This window comes from Gopherus evgoodei, unplaced genomic scaffold (genome assembly GCF_007399415.2).
Source record: "Gopherus evgoodei ecotype Sinaloan lineage unplaced genomic scaffold, rGopEvg1_v1.p scaffold_45_arrow_ctg1, whole genome shotgun sequence".
Lineage (NCBI taxonomy): Eukaryota > Metazoa > Chordata > Testudines > Testudinidae > Gopherus > Gopherus evgoodei.
This window is the reverse complement of record NW_022060066.1, coordinates 357,206-372,174: the sequence shown is the minus strand read 5'-3', so window position 1 is coordinate 372,174 and position 14,969 is coordinate 357,206. Positions and strand designations below refer to the sequence as shown.

Genomic DNA, 14,969 nt, shown 5'->3' with positions numbered 1-14,969 from the left:
ATCAGCATGAGGTCCTGAAATAGAAAACAGGGTGAATGTTATTGTAAAATGTACTATGCACATTATCGTAGTGGTGAGGTGCAACTTATACCATGGCCCCCATTTTACCAGCTGCTGCAAACATCCCAACTGAGATCAGAGCCCCCATCATACCAAGTGCTTCACAGACACTCAGCGAGAGACAATCGCTGGCCAAGATGTAACACATAGGGCTATAACTAAGCCTGATTAGAAATTTTTCCATCAAAATGTTTAGCTGGTGATGAAATGAACATTTTTGTGAGAAGTACCTGCTTCCCTTGTAATTAAAAAAAAAATTGTTTCCTTGGAAAAACTCAAACCTTTCGCTTTGAAATTTTGGGGATTTTCAATGCAAAGTCAAAAATTCCCCCCCACCCAATAATTTTGACCCCAAAGACCTTTTCTTTTCATTTTAATCTTTGGGGATTTTTGGCAGGGGAATGATGGTGGCATGTGTGTGCATGCGTGTCACCAAAATAATTTGGATGGGGTTTAGTGAGGAGGCGTTAGTCAGATAATCAAATCAAGAAAATGACAGAGCCATAGAAGCAAAGAGATAAGGGAGACGGGGCACATGGGGAAAGAGGAAGGCTAGTAAAGAAGAAGCATGTGGGAATTGTTACTGTGAGTGGTAATGTCTTGATATTCCTTCCTTCCTTTTTTTGTTCACTTATTCTTTTATCTCATCCCCATTTATGTATGTATTCCTCCAATTTCTTATGCATGCATTTGATTAGTTGTCTCTTCGTTAAAAATTAATTGAAATTATTAATGTAATTTAATCAGTACAATGGGGGCACTGATTAACACATCCATTTCTTCATTTATTTACATGTTCATTCATTGTTATTCGTGTATTTGTTCAATACACCATTTATGTTTTATTTATACATTGTTTTCTTCCACTGTTTGTTCATTCATTCATGTCTTCATTCTTTTTCTTTATGTGTTATACATGCATTTATTATTTCCTTCCATTGTTTAGTCATTTATTTATACATTAATTTAATCATCTATCCACTTTCTTATGTATTTATACATTCTATTCTTAATTTAAACATTAATTTATTTAGACATTAATTTATTTATTAGTTTAATCATTCATTCATTCTTTTATTCTTTCACTTAGTTATACATTCGAATAAATATTATATATACATTATATATATATTCCTTCATGTATTGGTGTTCATTTATTTATTTCATGCATTAATGCATTCTTTTAAAAAATTACTTATATTTTCATTGACTAATCAATTTAATCATGTATCAATCCCTTCATGTATTTATTTATGCATTCCCACCTCGACTTATTCATTTACTCATTTATCAATCCAGTCATGGATTCCGTCTTTCCTCTAATCCTTCATTTATATGTACATTCTGTTATTCATTTATTTATTTACATAATCATATATTTATTCCTTTATGTATTTATCTGAACATTCACTGATTGCTTCATTGATTTATTTATACAAGTATTTATCCCTTAATTATTAATTATCTTTACCCAATTACATATCCCTTGATGTTCATGTCTAGACTTTTATTAATTCATTATAATACGTATTTGCTCTTTTATTTACTAATTAATGTATGAATTTATTTATATTTTAATTGTTTATTTCTGCATTCCTTCCTTCCTTCCTTCCTTTCTCCCTTACTCATTTATTAATTCTTAGGTCCTGGTTGTGCAGACACCCTGCAACCCCCTGTCAATCACTGGGTTGACTCAGCAACATAAAGTTCAGCGCACACACTGCAGTACCATGTGTGTATGTGTGTGTGTGTGTTACTTAGTTCCTACTCTTCCCATTTAGTAATGAAGATACTCCTGTATTTATCCTTTCTTTTACTCATTCATTCCCCAGTTATTCATTCTCCTCCATTGATAGTCTTAATAAATATGCACCATGGCCAGGAGTGAACAGTGACATTAGAAATGCTCCTACATCTCCCTACTGTATTCCCTGAAAATCCCAAACACTGATCTGTCTGGGAATGTCTGGGATAGCCAGGGGCTGCAGGTTGGGATTGATGGGGACTGGCAGAGCTGTATGTGTGGAAAATCCAGGGCTGGGATAACAGGGATTGAGGGGCTCTGGAAAAGCTGGGGATGGGGGAAACCCAGGACTGGAAAGAAAGAAAGAAAGAAAGAAAGAAAGAAAGAAAGAAAGAAAGAAAGAAAGAAAGAAAGAAAAAGAAAGGACTCACCCTGCACTGCCTTAGCCCTCAGTCAGGTTTCATCTCTGTCCCCTTCTGAGCTGTGGCAGCCTCCCTTCTGGCTGCCCCTGGCTATATCCCCTCTGTCTGGGAGGGTGCTGGCACCGGGGGTGGGAGGACGGAGCTCTGGGGCCCTGGGGAGCACAGTTGCTGATCGGCACCACAGGGCTTGTTAGTGAAGCAGGGCTGATCCCCGGGACCCCCAAGGGAGGAGAGACAGATAGGAGGGGGAGTCTTGACTTCCAGCATCTCTGCCCCATCCTCCTCCAACCACTAGACTGCACTCCCCTTCCAGAGATGAGTAAAAAAGCCAGGAGTTCTGATGCACAACCCCTCTGCTCTAATCTCTAGATGACACTTCACTCCCAGAACCAAAGAAAGAACCGAGGAGGCCTGACTCCCAGCCCCATCTCCCGATCACTCAACTACTACAACTGTCACATTTCATCACCAATGTTCTTGTATTAAGAAGCACAACTCAGTGTAGTGTACCAATGAAAATGATGACATACATATATATGTATTAATATTAGTACCGCATTGCTTACTGTCTTACTGATCTCCTGTTTACTGATCATTCTTTTTTTGTGTTCTTCACTACTATTATTAATGTCATCACTCTTCATAATGGTTCTGCCTCTCATGACTTTGAATTATTCAGCTGGTTTATTAATAGAACCATTTGTTTTACATTATCTTAAAATTAACATAATCATTAAGAGTTATCATTTATATCATTAATCACACTATACATGCAATTGTTCTCTTCTCAGGTGTTAATTTTTCTGTTCATCTCCACACTTACTGTTCTATTAAGGATATACTGCATCTTATTAAGATTAATAGACCAGTAAGTGTGGAGATTGCCTTGTGAACACGTCCCTTCTCCTTCATCATCTCAGCAACTGCCTCTCCATCTAGACACGATTATAGAGACCATGTCCCTTGCCAGTTCAAGTTCACACAATATCCCAACATAATCTACAGCAACTACATAAATGGCAACATGATATAAAAAAGCCTTTGGGGCTGGATTAAAGGTTATACACTATAAACCAGTGTCTAGGGTCTCAGTTGCAGGAGTCATGGCATTACAGTAGAATCTCAGCTTCCATTTTCTAAACTATAGCAATTTCCTAGACTTTGTGGTTGAGAATGAAAACTTGAAAATGTTACTAAGACTAAGACAAAAGCCAAGTGTAACCAGTAGAGAAAATCTGTTTGAGTCTTGCATAAGCCAATCACTCATGGAGAGGAAGGAGCTGTTCTGTGTTAACCAATACAACACCTGCCTGAGTCTGCAGAGAGCCTGAACCAGTCACAAAGATAGCTCCATACAGATGAGGCACAGGATGCTGCTCCAGGACTTCTCTTGCCATCAGTAGACAGATGGGGCAATTCTGGGTGATACAACTCATTTTTTTATAGATCTGTCTCCCCTAATGCAAATGGAGCAGATCTTAGAGGGTGCTCCTGGGGAAATAGAAAGATACATCCTAGATGGGAAGCCCAACTCTGTAAACAAGGCGGAGGGAAATCGGAATAAAATGGGTGGAGTTAGCAGAGAAAAATAAAGCTAGTAGCAGTTGGAGCGAATAGCAGAAGGGGCAACCTAATACAACACCCTACAACCAGGGGCAACCCAAGGCCCCACCTACACCCCAAGGAAAACCCCAGACACCTTATCGTTCCACCACACCATTCTCCAGCAACCCACCTTGCCCCAGTGACCAGTCAGCTGGGCGATGTTTTAAATGTAATGAGCTGGGCCATGTGAAGGCCATCTTCCCCAAGAACCCCAACAGATTGAAGTTCATTGCACCGGAATCACACCAAAGGTCCTCAGGCCCAGATACCTCCCAGATGCCATCAGAGTGAAGGGAAACTGTGAGTGTAGGCAGGCAGAGGGACATTGGAACACAGGTGTCAGCTATCCACCAGTGCTTAGTGGACCCCAAATTCTTCAACCCAGGGGCCCAAGTGATGATTCAACCCTTTAAGTCAAACTCTTTAAACTTGCCTACAGCCAAGTTTCTGTCCAGTACATTATCCCATGCCCATGCCCATGCCCATGCTGCTGGGGGAAGACTTGGCCAGCCATATGAAGCTAGCCAAGAGGGTGGGAATGGTCACCTGCAGCCAGGCTTAGCAAGCCTCCACACCTATCCCTGTTCCTGAGCCTTCTACAAGGGCCCCAGCTGTGTTACCAGAAACCCAGACTCAGGTGGTGGAACTGGATCTCATGTCAATGACTGCAACAGCAGTAGTGGATCCAGTCCCAGAGACTCAAACAGAACCAATCCCAGAACCGGAACTGATGGAGCAACCAGAACCAGGACTATTGCCAACACTGAATCCAGCACTTGCAATCCCGTCTGCAACTCTGGAAGCAGTAACTCTAAGCAACATCAGGACTAAAAGTGTGTACCAGGCATTAACAGACATTTTTGCCAGGATAGGATGGCCCTCCAACATCCTTAGAGATTTGGAAACTAATTTCCTGGCAGGAACCACGAAAAGCCTTTGAGAAGCTGTCATAAACAGATAGTTAAGGGTTAATGTCTCTTTTACCTGTAAAGGGTTAAAAAGCTCAGTGAACCTGGCTGACACCTGACCAGAGGACCAATAGGGGGACAAGTACTTTCAAATCTTGGTGGAGGGAAGTCTTTGTTTGTGCTGTTTTTTTTGTTGATTGTTCACTCTTGAGGCTAAGAAGGACCAGACTTACACCCAGGTGTTCCCAATCTTTCTGAATCAGTCTTTCATGTTTCAAAATTGTAAGTATAGCCAGGCAAGGCGGATTAGTCTTATGTTTGTTTTCTTAACTTGTAAATGTGTCTTTTTGCTGGAAGGATTTTTACCTCTGTTTGCTGTAACTTTGAATCTCAGGCTGGGTTGGGGGAGGAGTTCCTCTAATCTATATGAATCCTGTAAAGCATTTTCCATCTTGATTTTACAGAAATAATTTTTACCTTTTCTTTCTTTAATTAAAAGCTTTCTTTTTAAGAACCTGATTGATTTTTTCCTTGTTTTAGAATCCAAGGCCTTGAGTCTAAACTCACCAGGGATTGGTGGGGGAAAGGAAAGGGGAGGGTTAATTCCTCTTTGTTTTTAAGATCCAAGGAGTTTGGATTGGTGTGAAGTTTCCCAAGGCAACCCAGGGAGGGGAGAGTCTGGGGGGAAAAGGAGGGGATGTGTAATTTCTCCTTGTTTTAAGACTGAAGGGGTTTGGGTCTTGGGTTCCCCAGGGAACATTTTGGGGGAACAGAAGTGTGCCAGACACAGACTTCTGGCTGGTGGCAGCGTACCAGATATAAGATAGGAATTAAGCTTAGAAGGATCCATGCAGGTCCCCCACATTTTTACTCTAAAGTTCAAAGTGGGGGAAAAAACCTGGACAGAAGCTCATGGGGTAAACCACATGGTTTCCACCCCTTACCACCATCAAACAAATGTCCTGATGGAGAAGTTTAATGAAACTTTGGGGACCATGATATGTAAAATCATATATGAGCACTCCAATGATTGGGACCTAGTGTTACAGCAGTTGCTTTTTGCCTACAAGGCTCTACCACATCCTAGTCTGTTTTTTTCACCATTTGAGCTTGTGTATGTCCGTGAGGTTAAGGAGTCATTACAGTTGGTGAAGCAGCAATGGGAGCAGTTTACACCTTCTCCAGGAACTAACATTTTGGACTTTGTAAACAATCTACAAAACACTCTCCAAGACTCTTTAGCCTTGCTAAAGAAAACCTAAAAGATGCTCAAAAAGAACAGAAGTCCTGGTATGATAAACATGCCAGAGAGCGTTCCTTCAAAGTAGGGGACCAGGTCATGATCCTGAAGGAGCTTGAGGCCCATAAGATGGAAGCATCATGGGAAGGGCCGTTTATGGTCCAAGAGTACCTAGGAGCTGTTAACTATCTCATAGTGTCCCCCACCTCAAGCCTAAAGTGTACCATGTTAATTCTCTAAATCCCTTTTATTCCAGAGAATTCAAGGTTTTCAGTTTACAGCCTGGGGAGGAGATTACACTGAGTAGCTTGAAGGTGTCTATTATGAAAGATAAGTGATGATGGCATGGAAGAGGTGAACATCTCCATGACCCTAGGACATACCTAGAATCAACAAATCAAGGAGCTGTGCACTAGCTTCACACCGATGTTCTCAGCCACTACTGGATGGTCTGTACGGGCATACCACTCCATTGACACAGGCAATGCTGTCACAGTGTAATTCGCCCCTCTGAGATTGCATGGGCCTCTCCAGTAGTTCTAGTTCCCAAATCAGACTAAAAAATATGCTTTTGTGTGGACTAACGTAAGCTAAATGCTGTAACTCACCCAGACAACTATCCAATGTTACGCACAGATGAGCTATTGGAGAAACTGGGACATGCACAGTTCATCTCTACCTTAGACTTAACCAAGGGCTACTGACAAGTACCACTAGATGAATCCGCCAAGGTCAGTGTTTATCACCATAAGGGGCTGTATCAATTTAATGCGCTCCCTTTTGAGCTGTGAAATGCACCCACCACCTTCCAGAAACTTGTAAATAGTCTCCTTGCGGAATTGGGAGAATCTGCAGTTGCCTACCTTGACGATGTGGCCATATTTTTGGATTTATATGCAGAACACCGGGAGCATCTATGAAAAGTCTTTGAGTGCATAAGGGAGGCAGGAATAACTGTTAAGGTTAAAAAGTGCCAAAAGTCCTTTAACCAGCTTAAAACGACACTCATGTCTGATCCTGTCTGGGGCTAAGGACCTCAAACTTTGACAAGGATAAGGAGGTGTTAATACCGTTATATAAGGCGTTGGTGAGACCCCATCTGGAATACTGTGTGCAGTTCTGGTGTCCCATGTTCAAGAAGGATGAATTCAAACTGGAACATGTTCAGAGATGGGCTACAAGGATGATCCGAGGAATGGAAAACCTGCCTTATGAAAGGAGACTCAAAGAGCTTGGCTTGTTTAGCCTGGCCAAAAGAAGGCTGCGGGGGGATATGCTCTCTCTATATAAATATATCAGGGGGGTTAATGTTAGGTAGGGAGAGGAATTATTTAAGTTTAGTACTAATGTAGGCACGAGGACGAATGGGTATAAACTGGATATTAGGAAGTTTAGACTTGAAATTAGACGAAGGTTTCTAACCATTAGGGGAGTGAAGTTCTGGAACAGCCTTCCGAGGGAAGTAGTAGGGGCAAAAGACTTTCCTGGCTTTAAGACAAAGCTTGATAAGTATATGGAGGAGATGTTATGATAGGATCGTTAATTTGGGCAATTGATCTTGGATTACCACCAGATAGGTCTGCTCAATGGTCTGCAGGGAGATGTTGGATGGGATGGGAACTGAGTTGCTGCAGAGAATTCCTTCTTGGGTGCTGGCTGGTGAGTCTTGCCCACATGCTCAGGGTTTAGCTGATCACCATATTTGGGGTCGGGAAGGAATTTTCCTCCAGGGCGGATTGGCAGGGGCCCTGGAGGTTTTTCGCCTTCCCCTGCAGCGTGGGGCACGGGTCGCTTGCTGGTGGTTTCTCTGCAGCTTGAGGTCTTCAAACCAATTTTGAGGATTTCAATAACTCGGTCCTGGGATAGGGGTTGTTATAAAATTGGATGGGTGGGGTTCTGTGGCCTGCCTCGTGCAGGAGGTCAGACTAGATGATCATATTGGTCCCTTCTGACCTATGAGTCTATGAGTCTATGAGATGCATCCGAGTGTGTTGTGGGATCAGTTTTAATGCAGGAAGGACTGGATCAAGAATTCCTACTTGCCGTATTTCTCAGCAAAATACAGTCTGAGTGGGAAAGCCACTGGTCAGTCACAGAAAAGGAATGTTACATCATTGTGTACGCTCTGGAGAAACTACGCTCATACGACTGGGGACAGTGTTTCCTCCTGCAGACTGACCATGCTGCACTAAAGTGGCTTTGTAGTGTCAAGGAAAAAAACCCAAAAAACATCTTCAGCAGAGTTTAGCGCTCCAAAATTTTCATTTTGAAATATAACACGTTTCGGGAGCTTCTAACAAAGTGGCTGATGCACTCTCCCTTGAGAGTTTCTTAGAATCAACTGATTAAAATTGTCCTTAAAATGTGGAAAATATTGTTACTTTTTATATAATCAGTAGTATGTCTAGAGGTGCATGTGTCTTATTAACTTTGTTTTCTTCTAGAGCTCCAGGAAGAAATCACAGCCAGTGTGGAACAGGCTGTCCAGCACCGTCTGTGTCATAAATATAGAGAGAAGGGTAGCATAAAATCCCTCTTTAGCAGCTGTACTAAATCACTTTACCTGTAAGGGGTTAATCAGTTCAAATAAGCTAGTTGGCACCTGACCAGAAGAACCAATGAGGAAAGAAGATACTTTCAAATCTGGGGGGGAAGGTTTTGTTTGTGCTCTCTCTTTGTTGTTCCCTCTCCGGACGGAGGGAGAGACCAAGCAAGAAACTGATTGTGTGTTTTAAATACTTTTACTTATCCTGTAAAGTTACCTTCCATCCTGATTTTGCAGGGGTGCTTCTTTTACTTTTATTTCTAAATAAAGTTCTTCTTTTAAGAACCTGATTAATTTTCAGTGTCCTGAAGACAAAGGGTCTGGTCTGTGCTCACATTGCTAACCAATTGTTTGGCATATTATTTTCAAACCTCCCCAGGAAAAGGGGTGAAGGGGTTTGGGGGGATATTTTGAGGGAATAGGAGATTCCAAGTGACCCTTCCCTGAATTTTTGTGTAAATCACTTGGTGGTGGCAGCAATACCATCCAAGGACAAGGAAAGAAATGTGTGTCTTGGGGAAGTTTTTAACCTAAGCTGGTGGAATATAAGTTTAGGGGCTCTTTCAAGTGGGTCCCCACATTTGTACCCCAGAGTTCAGAGTGGGGGGAACCCTGACAGAGGTTCTAAGTAACAAGTATCAGAAATACTGGAACAAGCATGAAACTAGGCATCGTGGAACAGATACTCAGGTCACGTGAATTGGATAGCTCCATTGCACTATTGAATTTACACAATCTGGGGATCTGGCCTCATTGACTCTAACTGTACCATGGCAGATCTACACAAGTTGGGGATTTGGATTTGACCCCTGTGATAAATGAAGGGCAGGGGAGCTCCCTTTTATGAACCCAGCCAACCAGCTAGCTATAAAATCCCTCTTAGTAGCTGTTCTCTACGTGCTTTACCTGTAAAGCGTTAAAAGTCTCACTGTGATGCATAGGTAAAAGGAAGTGAGTTGGCACCTAACCAAAAGAGCCAATGGGATGGCTAGAACTTTTAAAAATTGAAACAAGACTCCCCTTTTGTCTGTCTGTTGTTGTTCTCAGGGAGAGGCAGACATGGCTGCAACTATGCTATAAGAAACTTGGGGCCAGGTATGAAAAATCATCGGTATCATACCTAGAAACCACTCATTTGAAACTCACAGATATGTAAGTAGATCAGGAAATGTCTAGGAAGATGTGATCAAGTTTATCTCCTTTTATTTTTTTTATTACTTGTGGATTCCACTGTGCTTTTGTTTTGCTTGTAACATTTAAGATGGACCTCAAGAAAGTTATTCTTGATGCTTAAGCCTTTTTTTTTAAATCTAGCAATAGCCTGAGTTTCCAGATGTATTTTCTTTCTTTTTTGTTTTTAATAACATTTACTTTTTTTAAGAACAGGATTGGATTTTTGTGTTCTAAAATATTTGTTCACATGTTTAATAAGCTGGTGGCAACAGTTGATTTCCTTTGTTTTTTCTTTCTCAGCTCTTCCTTGGAGTGAGGATGAAAGGGCTTGAGGGTACCCCATAGGAAGGAATTCCCAAGTAAGCCTTCCTGGGTCCTCAAAGGGGTTTTGCACTTGGGTGGTGGCAGCATCTACACATCCAAGGTCAAAGAGAAGCTGTAACCTTGGGAGTTTAATACAAGCCTGGAGTGGCCAGTATTAATTTTTAGTATCTTTGTGGGCCCCACCTTCTGCACTCAAAGTGCCAAAGGGGGAATCAGCCTTGACAACCCCATTGACGCCAATGGAGCTACAACCGATTTGCACCAGATAGGGATCTGATCCTTCATATGTGTTCAGTCTCTCTGACATATCTACAACTAGTATGAATTAAACAGCTGGAAGATATCATGTGGCATTGCACCTGCAGCCTCATGAGCCTTTTATTTTATTGTTATCTGCAGGAAGAAAACATATAATGACTGAGAAAGAAAGAAAGAAAGTTGATCCATTCATCCCAGTAGAAGTTGAAAATCAGATACAGAAAATCTTAGCAACACTGAATTCCTCCAACGTTCTGTCCCCAGTGGGAATGAATGTCTTTGTAGACATTAAAAGTTACACTCTTGCAATCAATCCCATTGGGCAAATTACTAAGTATGGAACTTTTGTCTCATCTTCAGTTCAGATTCAGAGGCAAAGAATATGGATTAGAAACTGTGTAATGGACCAGACCTCAGCTGGTGTAAATCAGACATAGCTCCATTGGAGTTAATGAGGCCAGTTGTCCAGCTGGTCAGAATTGACATAGCTCCAAGGCAGTTTTGGGGTCAGATCCTCAGCTAATGTAAATCAGAGTAGAGCCAATGAAATCAAAAGGGCAAATATCCACATGGTGTAAACAGCCTTAACTACTCAGACCTCAATGGAACTGTATCAATTTACACCAGTTTAGGAGGTTGCACTGAGATTTTAGGGTTTGCCTCTGGGTACCTCTTAGTGACCAACATCAAACAGCCAGAGCAGCCTGAGCTGTGGGTTCCTCTGGTGGCTGCATCCCAAGAGCTGATGATGTAACACAGGGGAAAAACATCTCTGCTCTCTCAGAGTTGATTATGTGGCGTTAATGAAGAAACCAGCTCTGGTGGCACTGGATTCCATGTCCTTGCTACAAATATATTGTTCATTTTGCAATTTCCTTTACACACAGTTTGGGCCTCAGTCCTGCCTTTTTTTTTAGCCACAGATCCACCCATAGTTGCTGCCATTGTGTACAAGCAAAGGCAGGTGCTGTTTCCCCACTGTAGGATTAGGGTCAGCTAGGGCAGGTGTCAGGGTAGTTTACTCCAGAGCTGAGATCAGAGCTGGGCTCACAGCCCTGGAGACGGAATTCGGCTGTTTAGCCCCAGGGCAGATACATCCTGGGCTGTGACCCTGTCTTGAAGCCTGCAGAAGCCAGGATACATTTCAGAGCTGCGAGTGGCTTTCTGCCCCAATCCTATTTAGTCCTTCACCTCTCACCAAGCCTGCCTGAAGAAGGGAGCTGGGAGGATCTATCTCTGGAGTGGATCCCTTCCTGCAAGGAACTGCAGAGAGACCCAGCAACTCAAAAAATATGATGAAGAGGCAGAGAAATGGATGTTGGATAATACAGAAATGGGGACATTATTGACAGATCTATAGATAATGACTGAAGAATCCTGGCAGTGGACTGTCAAATGCACCACAGACTGGGAAACATTCCACAAAGACCAGCTTTGTAAGTTTGCTATTTCAGTTAAATATTTGTAGGTATTATCATGTTGCAGACATTTAATTCTAAAACTATGAATTACAACTGAAACTCTTAAAGTCTTTTACTATCATTTAATCAAACATTTAGAGCTCCTCTTCTTTTCTCTGATAGGTTAGAGAGTAGCAGCCGTGTTAGTCTGTATCCGCAAAAAGAACAGGAGGACTTGTGGCACCTTAGAGACTAACTATGCTCAAACAAATTTGTTAGTCTCAAGGGTGCCACAAGTACTCCTCGTCCTTTTTTTTCTGAAGCAGAAAAAAATATCAATTTTTGTAGAAATTGCAAAACCAAACATTTTTTGATTTTCTTAATTGAGAGCCAAACAATTGCTGGTAAAAACTGTGTAAAACTGGAAATTCTTCACTGAAGTAACTGAATTTTTTTTCTTCCCAATACATATGTTATTTTTAAGGATAGGAGAGACTTCCTATGAAAATGTCTTCAGTTCAAATCCCAGTTTTCTTTTGAAATAATTTAAATAAAAAATATTTGAATACCCCAGATTGGAAATTTAGAATTAAGCCAGGGTGGGAACATTAATATTGTACAATAACACACTCTTCTGAACCCATTCACTCTATTGCAATCCCATTTATGGCTGTTTCAAAGGGATACTTGCAGGATAGTAAAACTGAGTAAACAGCATAAGCTGATACCCACAGGATATGCTTTATAAATGCAGAGGCCTTTAAACTGAGGCACAAAGAGTTGAAGCCCCCAGCCAAAGCTTGTCTCTACCCAAGGACATAGAGGAGGGCAATGGGACTAGACCTGCTCTAGCACCATGTCCTCTATCTCACACTGATAGCTGCTAAACAGAAATGCTCTTAACAGGTGGACAGAACAAACACATAGTAAGACACAGTATATGCCCCAGAGAGTTTATAACCGAAATAGACAAGGTAGAGAAAGGGAGGGAGGGGAAACAGAGGCTCAGGGAGGGGAAGTGACTGGCCCAAGGTCACACAGCAGGTCAGTGGCAGAATCAAGAATAGAAACCAAAGCTCCTGACAGCCACTGACCCGTACAGTGCAGTCTTAAAGTCAGAGAGAAATGACACAACATAGAATTAGCTGAGGGATGCTATTAGTCGCTCATTACGCAAAGATGAAATGCAGCTGGGATTTGGGGCCATCAAACAGTTTTGGAAACAGGCAGTGGTGTTGCAGTGGAATCCTTACAAATGCACTGTTATATTGGATGCTTTGTGTCTCCATGTTATATTTACCTGGAAAGTGGAAATCAGGCAGCACTAGCTTTTTAGTATTTTAGCTTCATAACTAAGTTTGCAGCCTGCTGTCTGGAGCAATAGGGGAGTTATCTTGTCTGGATCATTGGGGTTGGATGTGCTTTGCTCCATCCATCATACTGTATTTTATCAAGCCATATCCTGAGCCAGATCTTCAGATGGTGCAAACTGATGCAGTTCCATTGACTTTAAGGGACCTGCGCCAATTTACACGTGTGTTAACGTTCCACTCCTAGTTAATGGCAATGGTGAGTGATGGGCACAATTGACACTTTTATTGAGAGATATTAATGAGAGGAATCAGGGCCATTCCCTCTGTAGCTCTAATCCTGAGCATTGTCTTTCTCCTTCCTTCTGCAGCCATCACACAATGAACTGAGAAAGAAAATGTTCAACCAAGGTACTGTGACCGAGTTCCTTCTCCAGGAATTCTCTGATGTTTGGGAGTTGCAGATTTTGCACTTTGTGGTGTTTCTGCTGATTTACCTGGCAGCCTGAGGGGAATCTTCTCATCACCATGGTTGTAGCCCTGAACCACCATGTTCACACCCCCATGTACTTCTTCCTGGTGAACCTGTCCATTATTGACTTCGGCTCCATCTCCGTCACCATGCCCAAATCCATGATCAATTCCCTAATCAACTCTAGCTCAATTTCCTATGCTGGATGTGTCACCCAAGTCTTTCTCTCCACAGCCATCACACAATGAACTGAAAAAAAAAATGTCCAGTCGAACCACGCTGACTGAATTCCTTTTCCTGGGATTCTCTGATTTTTGGGAGCTGCAGATTTTGCACTTTATGGTGTTCCTGGTGATTTACCTGGCAGCCCTGATGGGGAATCTTCTCATCATCACAGCCATAGCCCTCAACCCCCATCTTAAAAGCCCTATGTACTTCTTCCTGGTGAATCTGTCCATCCTAGATCTTGGCTCCATCTCCGTTACTATCCCCAAGTCCATGGCCAATTCCCTCATGAACACCAGGGTGATTTCTTATCCTGGATGTGTCACCCAAGTCTTTCTCTTTATCCTCTTCACTGCAACTGATTTTGCCTTACTCACCATCATGGCATAAGACAGATACATCGCCATCTGCCAACCACTGCACTGCGAGAGCGTAATGAACAGGGGAGCTTGTGTCCAAATGGCAGCCAGTGCCTGGATTACTGGTATTATCTATGCTTCATTGCACACTGGGAACACTTTCAGGTTACCTTTCTGCCAGTCCAACGTCATCAACCAGTTCTTCTGTGAAATCCCCCAGCTACTCAAGCTCGCCTGCTCTGATTCATATCTCAGTGAAGTTGGGCTTCTTGCCTTTAGCGTGTTTTTATGTTTAAACTGCTTTGGTTTTTATAATTGTGTCTTATGTTCAGATCTTCAAAATCGTGCTGAGAATCCCCTCTGAGCAGGGCCCACGTAAAGCCTTCTCCACCTGCCTTCCTCACCTCACTGTGGTCTGTTTGTTACTTTGCACTCGCTTCTTTGAGTACATGAAACCCTCCTTCAGCTCAGCATCAGGCCTGGATCTCATGGTGGCTGTTCTCTCTTCTGTGGTACCTCCAGTGATGAATCCGATTATCTACAGCCTGAGGAACAAGGAGATGAAAGCTGCATTAAAAAAATGGATTGTGTGGAGGTTATTCACCAACAAAAAAATGTCTGTCATTGATCTTTGACTGTGATTTCATTCTGGGCTTCTTTATAGTAATAATCAATTGATGACAAAGTTGTTCCCTTGAGAAAATAAGGTGCAATCTGTTTATGATGTCATAAAATCTGCACTAAATCCAAGGAAGTCAAATTAGTAAATTTAGGATTAATCATGTAAATAATATCAGAATCTATATGTCTACCCATAAATCTACATAGACGTGTTTCTATTTGTCTCAGGGATTTATACTGCAACCATCACCATACTATCTGAGCGTGCTGCACAGAATATCTATAGCTATTGCTCAATCGCTA

The 14,969-nt window shown here is 42.0% G+C and overlaps 1 pseudogene; it reads left to right on the top strand.

Moving 5' to 3' along the window:
- Window positions 1-13,722: 13,722 nt before the first annotated feature.
- Window positions 13,723-14,680, top strand: LOC115642731 (annotated as a pseudogene).
- Window positions 14,681-14,969: the final 289 nt, after the last annotated feature.